The sequence below is a fragment of the Podarcis filfolensis genome (assembly GCF_964270895.1).
Source record: "Podarcis filfolensis genome assembly, chromosome: 3".
NCBI lineage: Eukaryota > Metazoa > Chordata > Lepidosauria > Squamata > Lacertidae > Podarcis > Podarcis filfolensis.
Genome location: NC_139606.1, coordinates 114,585,389 through 114,600,043, shown reverse-complemented (window position 1 = coordinate 114,600,043; position 14,655 = coordinate 114,585,389). Strand labels below are relative to the sequence as shown.

General features: G+C 46.4%; 1 long non-coding RNA gene across 1 annotated transcript; it reads left to right on the top strand.

The window, feature by feature from the left end:
- The first annotated feature begins 1,679 nt into the window (after window positions 1-1,679).
- On the top strand, window positions 1,680-14,293 carry LOC310758827. The gene is made up of 4 exons (XR_014545974.1): window positions 1,680-1,757; window positions 2,165-2,246; window positions 11,946-12,072; window positions 14,130-14,293. It is a non-coding gene; the product is annotated as an uncharacterized lncRNA (long non-coding RNA).
- Window positions 14,294-14,655: the final 362 nt, after the last annotated feature.

Below are 14,655 nucleotides of genomic sequence, written 5' to 3'. Positions count from 1 at the left end.
CATTGACATCTCTCTTCTAAATGGCCTCCAACTTCTTCTTAGCATGCTATAGTTATATCATTTTAAAATGATTTTTTCAATTTTCGATGCATGCCTTATCCGCAGAACACAAAAGCACCCGTGAAATAACAACAGCTAAAAGGCAGGCCTTCTTCATGGCTGAAGCGTGACCAGGAGATCAAGCTGGACAGCAGCTGGACAAAACTGAGGCAGAGCACTGTGAAAGTACTCTGTGTTATGATAGACTGCACTGCTCTTTCCCTGCTTGGTGATACAAGGACACGTAAGCCCTGCATTCTAACAATCCTGGTGCAGTTAGCATGACAACCAGAACTGTTGGTGTGTTGCTGCTTAATAAGACACAGTGGGCAAAAGAGAGGAAATTCTGTACAGTACATTAAGCTGACAACTGAAAATCCATGCCAAGCATGCTATCTATCACAGATCTCCATTTGGTGCAAAGCACTGCTGGTGCAAAAAGGCTGTTGAGTGGGACAGACTAAACAGCTAAGAAGATTGTAGTTAAGTGCTATAAAAATTGTTTAAATATACAGTGGTACCTTGGATTAAGAACTTAATTCGTTCCGGAGGTCTGTTCTTAACGTGAAAGTGTTCTTAACCTGAGGTAGCACTTTAGCTAATGAGGCCTCCTGCTGCTGCCGTGCCGCTGGAGCACGATTTCTGTTCTCATCCTGGAGCAAAGTTCTTAACCCTAGGTACTATATCTGGGTTAGTGGAGTCTGTAACCTGAAGCATATGTAACCCGAGGTACCACTGTATAAGAGAGGGGTTGCAACTGTCTGATCGTAAGAGCCACAAGAATGACACTATGGTTTCAATGTACAATGGTTCTTCCTGCGTAAGTGGAGAACCTCCCTATTGTAAATCATTTTGTTAGCTGGAGCCCCGTTCTTCAATCTGTTAATTTCTTCAGCTTTATAGTGCCTGACATGTGTAGGTAGGGACAAGGCCATTCACCTTTCACAGTGGGCAGTGTCGTAGCTGGGCATCCATGCCCTCACAGTGATCTGGCTTGGGTGATCCACTGATCCTTACTTGCTGCTTGCGGCTGCCTGGTCTGGGTTTTCTTTGTCCTATATAATCAGTTACTCTGCTCTCTGATGCCTGTTGCTTCTTCCCTTTTTATTTCCATGTGCCATTGGGTTGTACTGTTTCTAAGCTAGGGCCATGCCATGACCCCAATGGGGACCTCTCAGGGTGCCCCTATTTGATGTAAGTCACAGGGCTTCCCCTTCTGGTATTTTACCCTTAGTTCAACTCCCTGCAGACGGGCGGGAGTCAATATATAGCCTGGTTTCACCCAATGCCTAAGCCAAACTACTCACATCTGTAACCAATAAAGTTGTGGCCTGTTTTAGCCCATAATCCTAAATACTCGTGTCTGTGTGCTTTTTAATCAACACGGCATGGGGCCTTGGCACGCAAGTGGTAGCAATTGTTTCATTTCCCCTCTCACTCTTGGTACCTTGTGTACACAGGACAAAATCAGGGGTGTTCCTTTATTTGAATAAACTGAACATCGAGCAGAAGAGCAGGAAGGACATGGGTACAAGCTGGTCCAGGAACATGGATAAACATTACCTCTCCATCCCTCCACAAAGTTAAATCCCCAATTTATTAACCAATCTATCCTGAAAGGGTAGGATGTGTCTAATTGGACATGTGAATATAAGTGAAGACAAAGAATATAAGCAAGCCATCTGGGCTGGAAGGTGACATAGTGTTCAAACATCTTGGTAAGTACCTGTAGAATCATATTTTATCTTTAACCATCTTTTTCTCCATGTCCTTGTTAGTTTGGAACTGATAGATGTTCTTAACAACTCCATCAATGTTGTAGGGATAAGAGTCCTTTAATGGTGTAATTCTAGAATTCTGATGGAAGTTAACTATATATGAACATCTGTCAGGGATTAAGATACATTTATGTATGGATTTATTGATTTAAGATTGTGAAGCAAATGCAGATATTCCTGGAAAAGGCTTATTGTCTATATCCACTACAATGGTCAGGGCTGATAGGAATTGCAATTCAGCCACAGGCTTGCTATCCTGGTCTATAACTTAGCTCAAAGCCCAGCATGCTTACAATCAGACAGGTTGTATTAACCCCTTCATGCCATTGCTGTCTCTTTTCTCATAGTGATACCAGAGTCAGCACTTTGCCATGAAGATTTTTTGTGCCTTCTCCTTGATGCTGTTTATAGCACTCATGGTTGCTCCAGGTAGGCCATGTGGAAACTTAATGGAAACAAATTAAAATAATGTTTGTGGGAGAGTAAAGATGTCATGGGACGCGGGTGGAGCTGTGGGTTAAACCACAGAGCCTAGGACTTGCCAATCAGAAGGTCGGCGGTTCAAATCCCCGCGACGGGGTGAGCTCCCGTTGCTCGGTCCCTGCTCCTGCCAACCTAGCAGTTCGAAAGCACATCAAAGTGCAAGTAGATAAATAGGTGCCGCTCCGGCAGGAAGGTAAACGGCGTTTGTGTGCGCTGCTCTGGTTCTCCAGAAGCGGCTTAGTCATGCTGGCCACATGACCTGGAAGCTGTATGTCGGCTCCCTCGGCCAATAAAGCGAGATGAGCGCTGCAACCCCAGAGTCGGTCACGATTGGACCAAATGGTCAGGGGTCCCTTTACTTTATGCTGAATAAACTGCTTGTAAATATGCTCATCACAGCCTCTCCCTGCCACTTCTGTTGTGTAGAGTTTACTCTGCTGATTAGAGCGTGTTCCAGCTTCTAAAGCTGGGGTCACTGACGCTGAACCAAGGACTGGAGATCACCTGGCACATTGGCCGGCGGACTGGCGCCAGCTGGGGGCTTGCAAATTGCCCCCGTTTCCTTGGCTGCATCCCAACACTTCCATACTATGTGCTTTTGTTTTGGGGCTCTTTGTTCTGTCTCCTGGACAGACAGGATGTTTGCGTGAGCTTCTCCTCACAATGTTGTTATTTTCTTTACTATGGTTTGCTTAAATTTGGTTTGATTTGATGTACAGCAATAAAATTAGTGATACTACATACTTCCGCAGCCAAGCTTTCGTTTACTCTGCTGTTTGCGTGCACATATGAGCAGATATGAGTCGTTGAGAGAAGGACGGTTGCCGAACTCTTCTGTTACCGGAGGGAGAGGCTCCAATAAAGCCCCTCAGTTTACCACACATAATAATAATAATAATAATAATAATAATAATAATAATAACTTTTATTTATATCCCGCCCTCCCCAGCCGAAGCCGGGCTCAGGGCGGCTAACAACAATCAAATAATCAAACAATCAAATAAACCAACATTCTAAAAATATTTCATTATAAAAATTAATTAAAATCAAGTTGATGGCAACCATTAAGCAAAACTCTGTGCAGGTTGCCAGAGGAGGGAGTCAGGCTGCGCCCTGACCAAAGGCCTGGTGGAACAACTCTTTATTTTATTTATTTATTTATTTACGGCTATTAGCCCATAAATAACTGGTGGAACAACTCTGTCTTGCAGGCCCTGCGGAAAGATGTCAGGTCCCGCAGGGCCCTAGTCTCTTGTGACAGAGCGTTCCACCAGATTGGAGCCGCAGCCGAGAAGGCCCTGGCTCTAGTTGAGGCCAGCCTAACCTCTCTGAGGCCTGGGACCTTCAGGATGTTTTTATTTGCAGACCGTAGGTTTCTTTGTGGGGCATACCAGGAGAGGCGGTCCCGTAGGTACGAGGGTCCTAGGCCGTATAGGGCTTTAAAGGCACCTTAAACCTGATCCTGTACTCCACCGGGAGCCAGTGCAGCTGATATAGCACCGGATGAATGTGGTCTCGCAGCGAAGACCCCATAAGGAGTCTCGCCGCGGCATTCTGCACCCGCTGGAGTTTCTGGGTCAGTCTCAAGGGCAGCCCCACGTAGAGCGAGTTACAATAATCCAGTCTGGAGGTGACCGTCGCATGGATCACAGTGGCTAGGTCAGGGCGAGAGAGATAAGGGGCCAACTGCTTAGCTTGGCGGAGATGAAAAAATGCCGCCTTTGTTATAGCTGTAATCTGCGCCTCCATAGAGAGGGAGGTATCGAAGATTACACCCAAACTCTTAACGGACGGTGCTGGCACTAACTGCACCCCCGCAAGAGATGGGAGTTGCCCCCTCAATCCCATATCGTCCCGTCCCAGCCAGAGGACCTCTGTCTTCGAAGGATTTAACTTCAACCGGCTCCCACGTAACCATCCAGCCACAGCCTCCAGGCATCTGGTCAGTGTGTCTGGGGCCGAGTCAGGATGGCCATCCATCAACAGATAGAGTTGGGTGTCATCGGCATACTGATGGCAACCCAGCCCAAAACTCCGAACAAGCTGGGCGAGGGGGCGCATAAAGATGTTTAAAAGCATCGGGGAGAGAATCGCACCCTGAGGCACTCCACACACCAAGGAGTGGCGCGATGACAATTCCCCCCCAAGCGCCACCCTCTGTCCCCGACCAGAGAGAAACGAGCGCAGCCATTGGAGGACTGTGCCCTGGATCCCCACGTCGGCAAGGCGGTGGTCTAGGAGTTCGTGATCGACCATGTCGAAGGCTGCTGACAGGTCTAGAAGAATCAGCAGCCCTGACCCGCCTCGATCCAGCTGCCTGCGGAGATCATCTGTTAGGGCGACCAGAGCCGTCTCGGTCCCATGACCAGCGCGGAAGCCGGACTGGAATGGATCGAGGGCCGATGTTTCATCCAGAAACCTACCAAGCTGTTCAGCAACCACTCTCTCAATCACCTTACCCAGGAATGGAAGATTCGAAACCGGGCGGTAATTGGACAGATCTAAGGGATCTAATGATGTTTTCTTTAAGAGCGGACGCACCACTGCCTCCTTCAGTTCCCCTGGGAATATCCCGGTGCCAAGGGACAAATTGATGATATCCCCCAGGGGGGCCCGCACCTCATCTGGACACGCTGTAATCAGCCATGGCGGGCACGGGCCATAGCTCAGTGCCAGAGCATTGGGATGTGGATTTCTAATGAACAAACTTCTCTCTTTAAGGTTCAATGTCCCAGGTTCAATATAACCATTGCATAATGGCAGCGCAAGATATTCGGAATAACTTTTAAACTGGTGTTACAGGAATTTATAATACAGTGGTACCTCGGGTTAAATATTCAATTCGTTCTGGAGGTCCGTTCTTAACCTGAAACTGTTCTTAACCTGAAGCACCACTTTAGCTAATGGAGCCTCCCGCTGCCACTGCGCGATTTCTGTTCTCATCCTGAAGTAAAGTTCTTAACCCACAGTACTATTTCTGCGCTAGAGGAGTCTGTAACCTGAATCATCTGTAACCTGAAGTGTATTTAACCTGAGGTACCACTGTCTATGTCTATGTACAGGGGCGGCCCATACTGTTTCACCACCTGAGGTGAAAAGGGAAGATGGCATCCCGTGCTGTGTGCCCCCACCAAAGCCTAGCTAACCTGGGTTGTGCAGTTGTGGCTTCCATAAGCCAGTGAGATCTCAAGGGGCTCCCATGAGATCTCTATGGAAACCAGAAGCCTCCTCAGCCATTTGTGCTCGCTTCTCCATTGGCACAGGAGGCAACTGTGGAGGTGCCCACAGAGGGGCCCCTTGAATTATGCCACCTGAGGCACCTACCTCAGCCTGCCTCATGGAGAAGAAGAGAAGAAGAAGAGTTTGGATTTGATATCCCGCCTTTCACTCCCTTTAAGGAGTCTCAAAGCGGCTAACATTCTCCTTTCCCTTCCTCCCCCACAACAAACACTCTGTGTGGTGAGTGGGGCTGAGAGACTTCAAAGAAGTGTGACTAGCCCAAGGTCACCCAGCAGCTGTATGTGGAGGAGCGGAGACGCGAACCCGGTTCCCCAGATTATAAGACTACCGCTCTTAACCACTACACCACACTGGAGGGGACCAGGAGTAGTACATGCTTCCAGCCCCATTTTTTTTCTTTTGTCATTTATGTCCAAATGCTTTTAATTTCAGTGCATGTCTTACCTGCAGAAAACAGAAGCATCTCAGAAAACAGAAGGGCAACCACGAAAAGCCAGCGCAAACGCATTGCTGAAGCTTTACTCAGATCTCAAGTTGAGCAGCAAGAGCAGACTACTGAGGCAGAATACTCTGGTGATCATTCTGTGCCTCCTGGACCACTTAATAGCCATCTATTTGTAGGGTTTTGTGATATACTGACACGTAAGCTTTGTGCATTGGTAATCCGGATGTGATGCACATGATGACAGGAACTATTCATCAAGGATACAAAAGAGGAACATAAAGTGAAATTCATGACATCAACCGTGAAATATTTTCAGAGTTCAAGGATTCAATGGCATCTATTGTTTTAACAGTTGCTGTTTCCTGCTTTCAGTATTGTGGTCCATGGTTGTTGGTCCTCAAGGAAACATGGAGTACCAAAGCAAGGAAATACCGAACAGTGTGCATTAACTTAAGGAAGTTTTCTGGAGTCGGTGCATTGTAAATTTGATTTTATAACCCTTTGGATGACAGCTGAGTGGAACACTAAGAGCACTATTGCTATTCTGCTGGCGGCCACCCAGAGTGGCTGGGGAACTAGAGCCAGAAGAGCAAGATATATATGATAAAATTATTATTATTATTATTATTATTATTATTATTATTATTATTATCTGAGAAAACTGTTGTGATTGTTGTTGTTGTTTAGTTGTTTAGTCGTGTCCGACTCTTCGTGACCCCATGGTCCAGAGCACACCAGGCACTCCTGTCTTCCACTGCCTCCCACAGTTTAGTCAGACTCATGTTTGTAGCTTCGAGAACACCGTCCAACCATATTGTCCTCTGTCGTCCCCTTCTCCTTGTGCCCTCAATCTTTCCCAACATCAGGGTCTTTTCCAGGGAGTCTTCTCATGAGGAGGCCAAAGTATTGGAATCTCAGCTTCAGGATCTGTCCTTCTAGTGAGCACTCAGGGCTGATTTCACAGAACCAAATGCCTTGAATGCAAAAGTGCTCAGTTTGCATAGGAGACTGTAGGAAAGATGTTGTTTTGGTGCTTTGAGAGCATCCACAGTATGGTTGAATGCAACTGGGGGAGATTTCATAAGAAGAAGAAACTACATTGCATTTAGTCAAATCATTATTTCCTTGCTTTGGTACACTGTGTCTCCTTGAGGGGTACTAGGCATGGACTGCAATGCCTGAAGCAGAACATAACATATAGGCAGAAACTTTTTAAACAATAGATGCTATTGAACCCCAGAACCCTGAATAAATATAATGGATAATGCCATGGACTTTACTGTCTGCTCCTTGAACATTATGGCTTCCCAATGAATAAAATACAGAATATATGGCGATTAACTCTTTTTTTGTCTCCTTGATTAAGTTTATGTCATCACGAGCAATACATTTGAATCATCCATTCATAGGGCTTAGATGTCAGTGCGTTACAACACCCCGTCAATAGATCAGCATTCAGCCTTCCATAAGACACAGAACATTAATCAAAGTATTCTGCCTCAGTAGTGAACTTCTGCACCCAGGGCATGTGGGCCTGTATATGACAGCAGCCTCCCTAATTATTCCACTCAGTTGCCAAGCAAAGGGTCTGAAATTGAATTTACAGCCCACAGAATGCTGAATGTTAATGCACTGATCAGCACTTCCTTGATTTGGTACTGTATACTGTGTCTCCTTGAGCAGTAGTAGACATGGACCACATCACTTATATAATCCAAAGTTGAGCAGCAAGAGCAGATTAGTGAAACAGAATGCTCTGGTGGGAGTTCTGTGTCTTCTGAATGCCCAACTATTTATAGGGATTCGTGATATACTGACACGTAAGCCCTCTTCATGGATGAACTGGCATGAAAGACATGATGACAAAATCTATTCACCAAGAGGAACCCAAAAAAGTTAATTACCGTATATGTTGCACATTATTCTTCAGAAAGCCATAATATTCAAAGATCAGAAAGTAAAATTCATGTCGTTAAGCATGATGTGCACTCATAGCTCAGTGGTTCTATAGCACTTATTTTTTAAAAAGTTTCTGTCTATATATTATTTCCTGCTTTGGGTATTGTGGTCCATGACTGCAACCACTCAAGAAGACACATTGTACCAAAGCAAGGAAATACCGAACAGTGCATTAACCTGATGAAATCTTCGGGATTCAGTGGGCTGTCTGGAGGAGGTCAACGGCTTTGGAGGAGCCAGCCACTGAAGTTGAGCCATGCGGTATGGTCATTAAGGTTTGAACTTGAGAAAAGACTTCATTCGGTGCAAAAGACGGTGTGGGGGGAGGGGAGCCTATGGTTTCTTTATATAAAGTTTTCTCCTCTACATTTATGATTTGCCAACCCTCCCTTTGAATATTACTTCAGAATTATATTTCTACAGGTGAGGAGGGAAGAATTTGGATTACAGATAGGGAATGTGACATTAAACAGAACTGTGTGTGTAAAAAACAGAAAAAGGGAGGGAAGCTCTATATTGCCAAAGGTTTACGGTGGAAACTTAGAGCTGACTCTTCCCCATCCTTTATATTATTCATGGAATGAACTGAATAATGCTGAAAGGACTTTAAATTTCATTTAATTGGAAGTATAATACAGTGGTACCTTGGGACACGAACGGGATCCGTTCCGGAGCCCTGTTCACATCCTGAACATAACATAAGATGTGACAGAGCATCTGCCCGTGCTCTGGTTGCATTTCGCCGCTTCTGCGCATGCATGTTTTGCCGCTTCTGCGCATGCACATTTCGCCACTTCCGCATGTGCGTGGGTGATGTCATTTTGACCATCTGCTCATGCGCAAGGGCGAAACCCGGAAGTTTGGGACGCTTTATTCACTTTTGTATGGTTTAAGGTATCCAAATGTTTCTTGTACCTATGTAGAAAATATAATCCACTCAACAGAAGGTGCAGCCACACCTAGTAAAGCCCCCCCCCCCCCGGTGCGGTTAAGTCCAGTGAGAGGCGACTATGGGGTTTTGGCGCTCAGCTTGCTTTCAGGCTAAGGGAGCCTTTGTTTGTCCACAGGGAGCTTTCTGGGTCATGTGGCCAGCATGACTAAACTGCTTCTGGTGCAACAGGGCACCGTGAAGCGTGCCAGAGTGCACAGAAACGCTATTTACCTTCCCGCTGCAGTGGCACCTATTTATCTATTTGCACTGGTGTGCTTTTAAACTGCAGATGCTGGGACAGAGCAATGGGAGCTCACCCCATTGCACGGATTCAAACTGCCGACCTTCCGATTGGCAACTCCAAGAAACTCGGTAGTTTAGACCACAGCGCTACCTGCTCCCTTGCTGAATGGGGGCCTAAATAGCTGGATTAGATGCAAAGTCACCCTGTGATTAATTCAATCTTCATTCTCATGCATGAATGTGGATATGCATAGCTGTATTGTGCCTTTGAAATGGGGGCACCTGCCATTATAAAGTTTGGTTATAAATTGTGTCTTGAAGAATAATGCATTATCCTCCCACCTCCTTTTAACCCAAAGAGAAACATGATCAATTGTTTAGATGACTGCAATGCTTTTATTGAGCAAAGAGTACTAAAGCAAACAAAGTCCAATTATCTTCTCATTATTTTGCTGGCAAGAAGTTCAGCAGGTCAGGAGATGATTCTTTTAGCAGAACTGAGGCATCGATTAGATCCGCTCCAATCAGTTATTTCCTGGTGAGAGAAGGAATATGATAATCTGGGTTAGTGTCCACAAACACAATTTGGCAATTCAATTGTCCTGCCATTGTTCCAAAGCTCTGTACACTTGGTGATAGACATATCATCCCAGTTCATCTCCACACATCTATTAACTAAATCCTTTACCGCAAATGTCAGGCCTCTGTTATTCCATTGAGTTAAAACCACCTGCCCATCAGTATTCACCAAGTTGCTCAGTTGCCCACATTTAATTCCATCCATGAGTTCATGGACATGTTGAACCTGCACAATCATGTCTGATGTGGTTGCATCCAAGGCTACCTAATTTGGCCTTCACATGTCACCACCCAGGTCCAAACTTTAGAGAAGCAATGCAAAATATAAAAAGGAAGCATTTTGTTCCATGTGATGTAAACATGGTATCATACAGCCTTGGGGTGGGGGCTTATTTGAGTTACACAGTTCGGAACATAATGCTCCTTCTGTATGGGCACTTGGGACAGAAGCTTTCCAGAGATAATGGCAATACAGTAGACATTCATTTCCATGAGCATCACATACTTATGGGTGATCAAACAGGTTTTGCGGGGGGGCTTCTGGAGCACCACAAAAGCCTGTTGCACCTATGAGGAGCTCTACTGGATGAGGCCGATGGCCCATCAAGTCCAGCATCCTGTTCTCACAGTGGCCAACCAGATGCCTGGGGGAAGTTCACACGCAAGATTTGAGCACAAGAACAATCTCCCCTCTTGTGGTTTTCAGCAACTGCTGTTCAGAAGCATTGCTGCCTCTAAGTGTCATGGTGTCATGTTGTGACAGAGGCCTTGGACCCGTCTAAGGCTCAGCTTCGAGGCTTCCACCAAGGCCCAGCGCGGACACAGGCGTACCCCAGAAGCATGTCTGTGGCCAGAGTGTGCTCCAACATAGGCCCCGTGGCAGAGGCCCAGTCACCACTGTGGTCCTGGAGAGCCAGAGGGAAGGCAGTGGATGGCAGCAGCGGCCGGCAGCTGGGAACCCACAGGGAAAATTTGGTGGGTGCTTGGGCCCCCAAGGGCCCCTGGAAATGGCTCCAGTGTTCCAACTTATACATTGCTTTCTGGGTTGCTCCAGGTAGGCCATGTGGAAACTTAATGGAAACAAATTAAAATAATGTTTGTGGGAGAGTAAAGATGTCATGGGACACGGGTGGTGCTGTGGGTTAAACCACAGAGCCTAGGACTTGCCGATCAGAAGGTCGGCGGTTCGAATCCCTGCGACGGGGTGAGCTCCTGTTGCTCGGTCCCTGCTCCTGCCAACCTAGCAGTTTGAAAGCACGTCCAAATGCAAGTAGATAAATAGGGACCGCTCCAGCGGGAAGGTAAATGGCGTTTCAGTGCACTGTTCTGGTTCGTCAGAAGCAACTTAGTCATGTTGGCCACATGACCCAGGAGCTGTACGCTGGCTCCCTCGGCCAGTAAAGCGAGATGAGCGCCGCAACCCCAGAGTCGGCCACGACTGGACCTAATGGTCAGGGGTCCCTTTACCTTTACCTTTAAAGATGTCATAGATCCTGTGCTGTTGATATGATTTACAGGCTGCTGGATATTTCTGAGCATTCTCCATGGTGTGCAAAGGAACAGACAATAACCCCATGTGATAGGGAGTAGAGTCAATAAAATATTTGTTTTGTTTAATATTGGCGTCCATCAGACTGTGCTCTACAGCAGGTGTGGGGAACCAAAAGTTGCTGAGCTGTGGCTCTCATCACCCCTCACCATTGATTGTGCTTTCTGGAGCTGAGGGGAGTCATATTGGACTATAAATTAAATCCAATACAGGTAGCCAGAAACATAAAGAACTTGAACAGAGAGGCCCAGTGGAGGACAACATTTACTTTTCCACCCTTTATTCCCCAGGCAGGCTAGGGGAGAAGAGAATGAAATCCTCTGCAAGTTTGCTAGAGAAATGATGGACTAGGGAAATGATATAAGAGGAAACAAGCTTTTTTCTTGCTCTGGAGGGTAGGACTTGAACCAGCAGCTTCAAGTTACAAGAAAGGAGCTTCCCACTAAACATCATGAAGAACTGTTCGACAGTTCTCCTTCCTTGGAGGTTTCTCTCCTTCCTTGGAGGTTCTAAGCAGAGGTTGGATGACTATCTGTCAGGGATGCTTCAGCTGAGATTCCTGCATTGTAGGGGGTTGGACTAGATGACCCTTGGGATCCTTTCCAACTCTACAATTCTATGATTCTATAACTAGTTCCTGTTTGAAGTGCCTCTTTCTTTTTCAAACTGATCAGTTATTGTCCTCTTCTGGTTGTGCAGGATTCACCAGGTATCTTCATGGTGACACAGAGTGTATGGTCGCTCGGGGGATATGCAGACATTTGCCTTGTCAGCCCTATGGCAAAAAGATCGGCCATTGTTTACTGGACACTTACTGCTGCAAAGAGTATGTAATGAAATAAGGAAGTTTGTCCCTTGACTCGAATGCTTTGCTAAGGCTGCTTGCAAACTGGTGAAACAGAAACAAGATGGCTCTGAACCACTCATAAACTAGAATCAGCAATGATGTTTTTCACTTGAAACAAGGGTAGGGAATTCTTGGGATCAAATGCACACCCACCCACCCTATTATTTGCCCCTGCTTCATCCCTTTTCAGGGACGCGGGTGGCAGTGTGGGTTAAACCACAGAGCCTAGGGCTTGCCAATCAGAAGGTCAGCGGTTCAAATCCCTGCAATGGGGTGAGCTCCTGTTGTTTGGTCCCTGCTCCTGCCAACCTAGAAGTTCAAAAGCACGTCAAAGTGCAAGTAGATAAATGGGTACCGCTCCGGCGGGAAGGTAAATGGCATTTCCATGCGCTGCTCTGGTTCGCCAGAAGTGGCTTAGTTATGCTGGCCACATGACCTGGAAGCTGTATGCCAGCTCCCTCTGCCAATAAAGCGAGATGAGCACCGCAACCCCAGAGTCGGCCACGACTGGACCTAATGGTCAGGGGTCCCTTTACCTTTACCATCCCTTTTCTGTTTATCATGTATAGAGTGAAAACATCACCCTTGGGGAAAAAATACCGGGTGATCAGAATAATCCCCAGACCCTTCACTACCTATGTGAAGTTTGCATAAAGATATTTCCCTCTAGCTGCCTTCAATCTCTGGAGGCAGAGAGCACCATGCAAATGTTAGCCCTTTCTTTTTTTTGCAGGGAAGTGATCTTTCGCTCCCTCATTTCTCCAAAATGATGTATCTGTGGGGGATGGGGGTGATCATCTAGGGCTGGCCTGACCATTAGGTCAGGGCTGGGGAAGCTTCCTCAGTCTAAAACCAACCTTCCCTTCTGGGCAACCATCCTAGGGAGACAAACCAGTATTGGCAAAAGGCAAAAGTGGGCGGAACAATGAACACATTTTTTTACCTTCTCTCACTTCCTACACATGCTCACACCACCCCCTCTCTGTTCCCCATCCCAACAAGCAAGACACTTTGAGGACATGCTGCAGCCACACAAAAACATCGGTGATCAGAATCTTTATAAGCCAACAGTGGTGGTCATATATGTTCACACAGGAGCCAGTGTGGTGTAGTGGTTAAGAGCAGTGAACTCGTAATCTGGTGAACCGCGTTCGCGTCCCTGCTCCTCCACATGCAGCTGCTGGGTGACCTTTGGCTAGTCACACTTCTCTGAAGTCTCTCAGCCTCACTCACCTCACAGAGTGTTTGTTGTGGGGGAGGAAGGGAAAGGAGATTGTTAGCTGCTTTGAGACTCCTTAGGGTAGTGATAAAGCAGGATATCAAATCCAAACTCTTTGTCTTCTTCTACCCTATAGTATTGTCAGGGACTGGGCAGAGAAGGCATGGTGGAGACTGCCTCCCCAGCCTGACCCTTCCAGGGAGGAGGAAGAGGAAGACAGTATAGATTTACAACAGGGGTTTGAGGGAGGTCGCAGCTCAGAGGAAGGTGAGGGGGAAAGTTGGGAAATCGTGGGAGAACCAGAGCAACACCTGGCTGACACGTTGTCACTAGAAAGCATTCCAGACCCTCCATTTCCCAGAACCTGGCAAGCCTTAAAAGTAGGAGAGCAAAAAGCTCAAAGGCAGAGGGCATGTAGCAGCACCCATAGGAGAGATGATGAGAGTGATGAATGAGGAAGTGGGAGAGACGGGGTGGAGATTCACTTGGGACAATGGCATTATGCAAGAGGCTGGGTTCTATAGCCTCTCTGTAAAGATTGAAATAAAAAAGGACAGTAAGAAACTTTTCCTTGTCTTTATAATTTCCTGGGCAACCAGCCAGAAGCCACAGACAGCCTCCTGACAGGTGTATTCTCACCACAATCATTGCTTCAGGTACAAAGAGAGAGCTGAACTCCTTTCACAGTAGTCATTACCTTGGACTCAGACAAGGAAGGAAATGTTTAAAGGAACACAGTCATCTCCACCTCCAGACCATTCCTACCATAGTTCCCTGGGTTTTGTTGAGCTCTCTAATGTCTGTTTCCATCTGTCAGTTACAGATAAAAGGACCACTATGATTTCCTGAAGCTCTGGACACTTTCTTCTGAGACAAGAATAAGAATGAGATTCATCACTAAGCCCTTACAGAGTCCTCCTCTCCCTTGTGGTCACTGTTAGTTTCCTCCATTGCTGCAGCATTTTCCACCATCCTGTTACTAAAGATGTAAATAAATAAATAAATATGAGCCGGTTTCATGTAGTGGTTTGAGAATTGGACTGGGACCTGGGTGACAAGGATTGATGGCCTCTCTTGGCTATCAAACTCACTGGGTGATCTTGGGCCTGTCACTGTCTCTCATCCTAACTGACCTCACAGGGTAGTTGTGGAGATTAACCATGGAGGAGAAGACAAAGTCTCTAATTTTCTGCCAAAAATGGGTGGAGTTTCTGAGGGATACTTGCAAATTTCACCTCAGATCTTGGAGTGCTGGACCACTGGTCTCTCCTTCTCTCACTCTCATTCTCACTCTCACTCTGACTACTTAAAAAAAAACAGACAGACAGAGAGAAAAATACTGT